Source organism: Cupressus sempervirens, chromosome 3 (assembly GCF_028749045.1).
Source record: "Cupressus sempervirens isolate cs-2001-9-10 chromosome 3, ASM2874904v1, whole genome shotgun sequence".
NCBI lineage: Eukaryota > Viridiplantae > Streptophyta > Pinopsida > Cupressales > Cupressaceae > Cupressus > Cupressus sempervirens.
Window position 1 is genome coordinate 686,218,447 of NC_143120.1, and position 11,546 is coordinate 686,229,992.

The 11,546-nt window shown below is 32.1% G+C and overlaps 1 pseudogene; it reads left to right on the top strand.

Annotated features, from left to right (window-relative positions):
• Positions 1-8,031: 8,031 nt before the first annotated feature.
• Positions 8,032-9,363, top strand: LOC149568603 (aspartic proteinase nepenthesin-2 pseudogene; annotated as a pseudogene).
• The last annotated feature ends 2,183 nt before the right edge of the window (positions 9,364-11,546 follow it).

Genomic DNA, 11,546 nt, shown 5'->3' on the forward strand with positions numbered 1-11,546 from the left:
TTCCTTGTCTCATATACTTCCACACAGATAATGCATGTATTACATACACCTTTTGCTAGTTGAATGTATTTTATAACCAGCCTTTGTATGTTAGGGAATTTACTCCTCTTTCAAATACTTATTAATTTAATTTTGCATGTTTTAATTTCTTTAATGTAATATCATATTGAATTTTTTTTTATTATCAAAGTGTACTGCTTAAACTCCCTCACATACAATTTTTAACATACATTTAAAACTAAATCTAGTAATAATGTATCTATGCATATTTATACAAAAATATATGTGTGTACCCATATACTCCCATATAAACATACTACTCCTAAATTATAGATAATTTTCATGAAAATGAAATATCCAAATTATGAACACATAAAAATTTTACAACCAACATCTACTGATCATAACATCAAAATAAATCATACAAAAAATAATCGTGAGACTAAATGACTGACCTCTTATTAGACTTAAAAAGGATATAAGGATTTCTGTATGGATCATGGTTCCATCTCTATTTTATCAACAACTTATTTAATGATTTTCAGGCATACTCACACTTGTGTAGTCAGATATAGTCAATGTCTTGTACTTGCATACACTTGCATTATCGACTGACAAGATACAATACATATGCATATATACAATAGGGACAAACAAGTAAGGAGTAGTGTGACATCATGTAAATCTCTTATAGTAGTGACTACAACTACCTTCCCTCAACTAGGAGACATAATGTACAATGGCTTATTCGAATTATATTAAAACTAAACCATAAAGATGAATTAAAACAAGACATAAGAAATATTTCCAACCAATGTATAGAGAGTGCGAGAGTGAATTATAACTCAAAGAAACCTATAAAGGATTATCCAAGGCACATATTAGACAATAAACCATATACTCAATTTCCTAAGACCGTTACATAGATCGTGATCAAATATATAATGCAAATCAAGCAGTGGACATTTTAAAAAATCTCTAAGTAGATTTGCAAAGATGTTTATTTTAAAGATAGAAATGTCTCTAGAAGCTTTTATATCATAAGATTTGAGTTAGTTTTATTGCGCTCATTAGGTTATCTAGTGGATAGGAATCATTATGCTTTAAAATTCTAGTTAAAAAAAGTTTAGTTTTTACTAAAAAATGTTTCTGAATCAAAGAGTAATGAGATTAACCTTATCTTCCAACATATCCCAAGTGTGATTCTAATATCTTCAAACTCTACTTATAATTGTCTAGAGTAGAGGTGAATTTGCATTAAAAAACTTGAGCAGTGAGAACTAAAATATGCATAGATTAGCATCAAATTATCAACACTTCCCCTTAATGCTAAGACTCACAATTTCATCTCTAGACACTCATACTTAACTCCTACAACTCAAACTGCAACTTCAAATTTCTAAAGTCTTATAGATAAACATACTACATCAAATCTAATTAAACTATTTTCTTACTTATTTCTCTCTTTCATGAGAGATCACAAGCCTTAGTCTTCTCATTTCTTTCTCTAATATAAAGAATACTCATGACACTTCCATGTGTCAACCAAAATAAGTAGTCATCAACTACTTCAATCAAAAAATTTAACCTTGACCCACCACTCTCTCTTCTAACATTCTAACATTTAGGTTTAATAAACCTTTTCAACATCTTTGTCACCTTATGCCAGCATGATCCATTGATCTATCCATAGCAAACCCATATATAACTTTTCATAGATAATCCAATGTAATCTTTATTCCAAGATAATTTTCAACTATGACTCTTAATACCACAAACATTAAAAGGGTGAAGATCCCAATATTTCTTCTTCTTTATGCCCTTCTCTATTAAAATATGAATATGTACTACATTCCTTTCTTTGAACTAATTTGTCTAAACCTACAACACTGCAAACATAAGATGTTTGATGTTTACCAAATCCTAGGCATGTAAATTTTTTCCACTAAATGGATTGGATGATCTCTTTCATGCCTTCATGCACTTTAAAAATCCTCTTCTTTCAAATCCTATTTTATGCGCAATCTCAAACCAATGTATGTATGTATGTATGTATGTACGTATGTATGTATGTATGTATGTATGTATGTATGTCTACAAGTATTCATGATGACAATAAAAGTTATATATATATATATATAACTTTTATTGTCATCATGAATACTTGTAGACTTATCTTTAGCTTCACCCTTACTTTAAAAAATGTTAGGTGCACCATCTAAAACTTCTAGATCAACAGAACAAAAAAAAATATTTTCTGTTACAAGAGGCAACTCAAACTGATGGCTTTGGTTTCAAGATCTTATTATCTTTTTCCAAAATCTTTACCTTATTACCCAAATCTTCATTCTTTTTCTTAATTGTATCATACAATTTTAAGTTGTCATTTAACTCAACATTTTCCTTTTTAACCTTTTTCATTTCTTTCTCAAGATTCCCAATTTGACATAATATTCATGTCTCTCATTTCTAAACAATTTCAAATAGTCTACTAATTATGAATTGCAGTTCTTTAATTTTCTCAATTCATCATTCCAAATATCATTTTCACAAAGTAGACTCAACTTTTTGTGTTAACCATATTGTCAGATCATCCATTTTTTGTGTAATATTTAAAGTCCAATTTTTTGTTTTTCATATTTTATTTCTCACTACCAAATAATTTCAAAGAAAATTGATATGCATTAGTTTTTCTCCTTCTTGTATGTGGTCAATTAAATCTGAACAACACTTATATCACTCTGCACATTCCCTCGATATTAGTCATATAGTAGTTACGATGATTTGTATAATTAAAACTTTAGATAGATATTCAATTTATCCTTATTAAAACATTGTATAACCCACTATTGATGGTGTGAAGAGATTATAAATAACAGAAATGTAATTCATTTTGAGGAGAACAATCAATAAATGTAATATTGTTTATCTGCTCTATTCTACCCTGAATCTTTGCTATCATGTTTTACATTTTAGAATTCATCTTGATGCCTTTCAAGCTCCAATGGATGCTTATAGAATAATGTTATCAATTATCTTCATAGAATATTGAATCGAGTGAAGCAACAAGATTCAAGTAAAGTTTTTAGTTCGCATAGGTTTCATGTTCCTTGTCCACTAGGCCTCCCATCTGTACCATCTACTCTAAAATTTCAAAACGCATATCCAATATTAAAAAAATCATCACCAAAATTTGAGTAGGCTAGGAGACTCGTATCCTTAAATGAAAAATATTGAAATTTTAAACATTATTTAGAGAAAATAGTATAAAATTATATAGAAAATATTAGAAAAGGTAGAAAATAGAGAATATATTATAATAGTTAGAAAGTTTAGAAAGTTTAGAAAACAATAGAAAATATTTATTAAATATAGAAAATTATTTAGAGAGAATATTAGAGAATTTAAATATTTTTATTTTGTTTTTGGTAAAATCATTAGAAATTTTTAGGTAAAATTTTAGAAACAACTATTTGAAATCTTTGATAAAAATTAAAATATTTAGAAAATAGTACAAAAGTTCTTCTAGCATAAGTAAAAATCTATCATTCAAGCAAATGAATAATTTGATCTCCTATATACCTATATTAGTATTTTTTTTCATTGAGGATGACATCAATATTTTTCTTTGGTTCATGTTGAAATAGCCATATTCAATTGGTGTTTGTCTTCAATTATCATTAATTTAATGCCCTTTAATTAATGAATACATGCACATAATTCTTAAATGATGATTTCTTAAAAATTTTAAATTTTTAAATACCCCACAAGTTCAAATTTTTACCATAGTATATCACATTATATTTCAACTAAGTTTCCCTCTACTAGAGTTCCTTGAATACAATAAATTAATCTACATGAGATTCAAAATACAATTCTATAAAGCACTATCAAATTACACTTTTTTATAACAATCATTTCTTATTTTTAAAGTAATCATATGAAATTTTTTAAATGAGATGAAAAGTAAAATGAGAATAAGTTGAAGGCATAGACATATTGACTAAGAGATTATGATAAATGTAAAATTAATTTAAATATTTGAAAACATACAAACATAGAGAAACACATTATACAATGGGCTTTTAAACTTCTTTTAACAATATTGATCTCAAGTGGGACACCAAATTTATTTGGAAGTATGATAATTGGGTTATCAGTCAAGTGCATGGAAATACACACTAAGTCAGGGTGTGGACACAAGAATGTGATTCATTTCCGTTCTAGGATAATTAAAAAGGAGATGCATGCATAGATAGAGAATTAAGGATAGGAAAACGGCTTTGTCTAGACACATATATTTTACAACTATTTCAAATTTATATTTGTTAATTATTCTTCTAGCATGATGTTGTCTTCCCTTGTAATTATCTTTTGAATGTTAAAAATTATTATTTTCTTTGGTCTCTTGATCTCAGCCATCCTATTTGTTGAGTATACTTTTGGCAAAATATAATCGCTTGTTTAGCTATTTATTTGGATCTTATAAGCTCTCTCCACCATGTGCTCTTTATAGATTAGTGATCCTATATGTGCAATCGTTTTTAATTTTGAGCTTTTGTGAAAGATTTTATTTTCTTTTGCCTCCTTCTTCATACCAAATTTTTCTAGATACTCACCTCCAAAATAATTCTACTTTGGATAAAATATCTTCATATTTTCTTAATAATTATTTTTCTTTTTATATGTTTTTCTTGATCCATCACTTTTTTCATCACTTAGTTATTTAAACTTTCATTTTCGTCAGTGGGCCCTTGGTCTACCAGTGAAGTTGAATGGTTCTTAAAGAGCCTACCAAGGATCAAGTCTCATTGAGCACATGGCTCCAATATTGAAAACGGGCGAGGTTAGGATCATTGCCCCTGGCGAATTTGGAAAAATGGATACCCCTTAGTCCTTGGCTCTTAGCTGAAGAGGTTCAGTTGTAAGGCTTGTGCTCCCCTATCAGGTAGCTAAAAATAATTCCTAGAAGATCTCCATCAAAAAAATCATTAATTTTATTCTTCTATGTTTCTTTAGGCTCAAACATATTCCCAAATCATTCCCTATCTGAATCTTTCCTTTGATTTTCTTTAACCCATACATGAAGCAAATTACTTTTGAACCCATAAAACATTATTTCCACTACGATATTTTTAATTATTTAACAAAAATTTCTTCCTTCAAGAACATATTTTAAAATTTAAAAGGTGTATTTATTGTGTTTCACTTCCCTACTAATTTGAAACTAAAGAAGGAATTTCTCTAAACGTCAATTGTAGATTATTGTTAATTTTACATTGTATGTAGCCTAATCAAATTCTCACCAAAAAGAATCTGTCTTATTTGTTTGAGAAATATTTTTGAAGATTGAAATTCTACTATTCAAGGTTTAAATTCCATTTTTAGTGTAAATTTCTACAAAATTATTATGGTTTATTATATTCCTAAAATCTATTAATGCTAGGAATTATTTAGTTATTCCTCTAGTATGTTCTGAGACATCTAATGTTTTTTGATGGATTTGAGACATGTGATACTGCATTAAAATATCTTCATATAATAGCATTATGATTATGATTATTCCTCAAGGGTGTTATTAATCAACATTAAATGTAGAGTGCTACTAAAATTCTTAATGAGACAAATCTATGAGTTTGTGACTAGCTAATTTTTTATATGCCACATCTCTTGAACTCTAGAGAACTCCAAGTCCTCCCAATTCTCCATTTTTGTTCCACCATTTATAATATCCACCCTCGTATCCATTTCATAAACTAGTTTGTCTATTAGTTACCCATTTGGTTTCTTGAAGAATTATTATTTGTATTTTGGATGAAAATAAGCATCACATCTTAGTGACCTTTACACCCCCAATATTCCATGTAATAATTCTCATGAGTCACTAAGAAGGAACTTCCCCTTCCCTGTATTAAATTGAAGTTCTGATCTTAGTTTGATCACCTATAGAAGTATCCCCTTTTCTTAGTTCAGTGATGCATATTTTCTTTTCTTTTCTTTTTGTTGATTGAGCACAAGTTCTACTCTCTTTTCCTTTATATGTTTGTGCTACTCCCAATTCATCTCCCTCTGTTTCTGTTACCACCTTTATTAAAAGGCTTCATAGTTTCATCATCTTCCTATAGATAAGATTCTTATTGGGTGCTTATAATCCAATCCATACTTTAAAATGAAGATCTTTTCATAACCAGTCATAAAATAAAATTATAATAAAATGTGCAACTTACATAACTCTTTATTCATGTTTATCTCCCCTACGTTCTTTAGTTTTATACACTCTACAATACCCTATATCTACTCAATTAACAACTACTTAGTATTTTCATACCCCTCATCCCTATCTATTTAATGATTATCTTCTCCTATTTTGGTTTCTCACTCCTTAGTATCTTCACTTCTCATGCTTTTTTCTGCCTTTTATTTTATAATTTTTTTAACTTGTACATGTGCTCTTTCACAAGATAACTTTTTTCTTCTCTTAATTTAAATCTTCAAAAACATTTTTAATGTTCGGATAACATCTGTATGATCATTAGATTAATTTATACAATTAGGTTATTAATTAAATGAGTATCATAGCTTCCCTATTTTTAAAATGAACAGTCAAGACCATAACTTTAGATTGGTCCTATCAAGGCATATCTAGAAAAGTGCACTCTTGATCATTCTATAGAAACAACAAAAAACCTAATAGAACAAAACAACAATAAAATATTTTTTACACTGTAAAGTATATTTTGTAATTAATTTAAATATTCTTCCTTATATTGTTGTCTTAAAAATGCAATGATACTTTTCTTAGAGATATATATCTTTATCGTGACTCGAGATCAAAATTTAGTGTGGATAAAATAAATTTAAATGAAGTTAATGATATGCCACATATATAAAGAGTAAGAATATCCCTTTTGACATCTAAAATAACCATAACCATAGATATAGAACTTATGCATATCTAAGGATTTGACCAATAATAGTTGCAATACTTTCTAGAAGTTGAAAATGAGGATATATCTAGATGACATATTTTCTGACCTATGAGTTCCGAAATCATAATTGCATTACGTTTCTAAATTCACATCAATTTTAAGGCTGCATGCATTGTATTTACATGAACAAAAGGAATTATTGATTGATCAATATATCATTTGGTTAGCTATACATCTATTTAAAGTATATTAATTTATTTTGATATGCATTTTTTAGATCTGAGGTTAACTCAGGAGTTCCTTAGAGTTTGTCACACTGATAAGATCAGAGAACTTTTTAATTTTGAAGGACAATGATTATGTTTGAGAATGTTTCATTCTTTCAAGGCTCCATTAACTAGAAAGCTTTCATATGAGAAACTAAATGTGCCACTTATATTGACATTCCACTACAGGAAAGAAGAAAAATCCAATTGTTAGAGGTATCATTTTTACCTTTATAGACGCATCATTTAATATATGCTGAATATTAAAACTTATACCATTTATTAAATTTGTCTCGACTAACTAAAGGGATCAGCTTGAATAATTGAAATCAGAAAGAAACGTATCAATTTAATAACTGAATATCTTCGAATAAAAGCTCTCTAAAATGATTAACTGACTGGTCTAAAACACTTCGAAAGGTACGGTAATAGAAAACAACATTCGCTTTGTTTGGAATTTGGATCTCAACGGGGCCAGAAGATTCAATATGAAGCAGGAATATTGAGTGTACGGAAACACTAGGTAAGTGAAGGCGTGGACAGGGGAAAGAGCGATTTCTATCCTTTCTAGAACAATTCTAGAGAAGATGAGACGGTCACAGATAGAGAAAGCGGAATTAAATAAACTCATCCAATCAAGCGCATCTAAATAAGAGAATCGGTCCTGTTATTGGGACAAGTGGGGGAATATGTTGAGAGGAGAGTCAAAAACCAGTTTCAATTTCAGTAACGACCGAATTTGATTTAAGGCTCTTCCTCGCTCTCTATATAAACACCATATGGAGTGGTGTTGATGAGAGCAGAAAACGTTTTGCAGATTTAGAAAAGACAGAGAAATGGGGTACTGTTCAAAGGTGTTGGGTTTTGTGGTCTTGATATGCTTGGCTATTCCAATGATATCATGTTCTTCGGACAGACTATTTAGTGCTTGGCCCAAGTCCAGCAGCGATGAGAATGTCAAAGTAAGGGTGAACATGACGCGCAGATCAGAGGGAGAGTTGAGCTTCGCTGCGCGAATTCGTTCGGCTGTGGATCGAAGTAAGGGAAGAATGAAGAAGATAGAGGCGCACATAAGAGGTGAATTGGACGCTGAAACGCCGGTTCAAGTCGGGGATGGAGAATTTCTGATGAGCGTTGGTGTGGGAACGCCGTCTGTGAGCTTTGAGGCGATTGTGGACACGGGGAGTGATCTGATTTGGACTCAGTGCAAGCCTTGCCAGGAGTGCTTCTCTCAGCCCACGCCAATATTCGACCCCTCCAAGTCCTCCACTTTCTCCACAATTCCCTGCGGCGATTCTCTTTGTGACGCATTGGGGAGTACACAGACGGGATGCAGTCCAGATTGTACCTTTATGTATCAGTACGGCGATGGCTCCTTCACCAGCGGTGACCTGGCTTCGGAGACACTGTCAATTGGGAGCAGCAAGGTTAAAGGCGTTGCATTTGGATGCGGGCATGACAACGAAGGGCAGGGATTCTCTCAGGGCGGCGGTCTCGTGGGACTGGGAAGAGGTGGTCTCTCTCTCATCTCACAGCTCGGTTCCAAAGCAGAGAACATGTTCTCCTACTGTCTCTTGTCCATCGCCGACTCTTCTTCGCAGACCAGCCCTCTCTTTTTCGGGGAGGGCGCTTCCTTGAGCGGAGGCAAGACTTTGTCGCTCATTAAGAGCAGCGTCATTCCCACTTTCTGGTACATCCCTGTCACAGGGATCACCCTCAATGGTAAGGCCGTAGATATTCCTCCCGGAACTTTTGATCTGCAGCCGGACGGCAGCGGAGGTATGATCATCGATTCCGGAACCACAGTGACCATTCTGGACGAGGCTGCCTACTCTCCTCTCAAGACAGCCATCCAGTCCGCCATTCACCTCGCTCCTGTAGACGGCTCTTCCACAGGCTTGGATCTCTGCTACGGGACATCGTCCACTAAGGACCTCGCCCTGCCGACCCTCACCTTCAACTTCAAGGGCGCCGTGGATTACGAGCTCCCAGCGGACAACTTCTTCATTCAGGTGTCTCAAGACCTTTCCTGCCTCGCAATGTTGGGCGTGCCCTCGGGGAACATTCCTTCCATCTTCGGCAACATACAGCAGCAAAATTTCCACATCCTCTACAACGACGCTCACAACACGCTCTCTTTCAAGCCCACCAAGTGCGACTCTCTCTGAGCATTCGTTATCCTCCTCCTCTTCTCTGTCTCTTTCCCTCTCTCTCTCATTTTAATTCAACTTGGAATGCTTCTTGCGCTTTCGTTATCCTCTCCCCTTTGCTCTGTTTCCGAGTTTCCCTGTTACTCTTCTGCACCGTCGGTTGTTTTCATTCATTTCCGAATGTAATAAGTGATCCTGTCTCCCATGTAATTATAAATCTTTATAATTTAACTTGGTTTTTTTTTCACTAAATATTCAAACACATACATATGGATATGTATATACACAAACACATACATATAGATATGTATATACACATACATATACTGTTGGAAATACAAATGGGAAATGTATACTTCTGAGGGGGTGAATTAGAAGTACTAATCTCTAACCAATAAAACTTTTAACTTTAAAATAATGCATGCATAAACATATTGAATTACAATGTAAAGTAAATTATGAATTTTTAGCATATTTTTGTTCCTGTGGGATATCAAATTACTAATAGTTATACACTAATTCCTTTTGAGCTATGTAGTAACCAGCACAACAACATGACAGTCTCAACCTCATTATCCTATGGATAGATCTAATCAAATGTAATCAAATTTTCAAGATATTGAATTTATTCATTTGGTTTGAGAAGGTATTATCTTTTGACATTTTTTAAATCAATTTATTTTTTCATGAATAATATGTTTTTTGATACAAAGGCCATTTCGTACAAGTTTCATGAATGATTCCATAATAATTTCTTAAGTTTTCCTATTGGAAAATTAGATAAACAGGTAATATTATAGCCACCTTCTTATGATCTTGTTTGTATTAAACTTTATCCAGCACACTTACATTTATTATTGAGAACTTTTTCTAGAATTATGGAGTTAATAAGTAGGAGATAATTTCCACAAGTCAAATTGTGATATTGCTATCAGGATTTAACTGTATGATTTTGAATCAAACTCATTGAACCATGTTTCATTAGTAGTGATTCAACATGAATCCATCTCTCATGAGAATAAATGGAACACTTAACACTCATTGGATCTAGGACTTCCTGAGAGGTCACCCATCTTAGTACTACTCCATCCTTAGCGCACTTAACTGCAGAGTTTCCTCCCGGGTTAAACCCAAAGCTTGCAACCCCATTTGAAAAACCTTCACCAACTATTGTGCCTTATGAACCATTCATTAGAAATCCCGTTAAGCTCATTAATTGATAAGTAGGAGATAATTTCCACAGCAAGTCAAATTGTGATATTGCTATCAAGATTTAATTGTGTGATTTTGAGTCAAACTCATTGACCCTCATTTCATGAGTGGCGATTCAATATGAATCCATATCTCATGAGAATAAATGGAACACTTAACACTCATTGGATCTAGGTGATGGTCATAGCGGTGAAGCATAAAGATTTCCCGGGAGGTCACCCATCCTAGTACTACTCTAGCCTGCATGCGCTTAACTACTAAGTTTCATCCATGGTTAAAACCAAAAGCTTGCAACCTCATTTGTGACATACATATAGATATGTATGTACACATCCATATTGATATACATACATATATACATATATACATACATACATATATATATATATATACACATATATATATATATACATATATATATATACATATACATATATATACATATATATACATATACATACATATACATATATATATACATATACATATATATATGTACATATATGTATATGTATATATACACAAGTGAACAATGTATATACAAAAATATAGATACATACATACATATATATAAACATACATATATATATGTATGTACAAATATATATATAGATATGCATATACTCATACATATAGATATACATATACACATACATGGATCTGTGTCAGCTTTCGGGCTAACTTTGAAGATCCGGTGGGACCAAATCCGACCGGACACCATTCGGTCCAAACAATTTTGAAAGAATCCACATGGCTATGAGCATATGCCACATGGCATATCCACCTAAGTGGTGTTCCGGCCGAAATGGAAAAATTAATTTTAGCCAAAACACAAAAGATTATATAAGATGCAAAATATCTAATCTGCAGCTCTTTTTTATGAAACAAGTTTCCTGGAATCGCGAAGTGGGAAGGGCTGTAGGAGTAATTCAATCAAATCAAGTACGTCAGTAATTTTTACCAATTTTTTAATATGTCTTAAGTTTTAT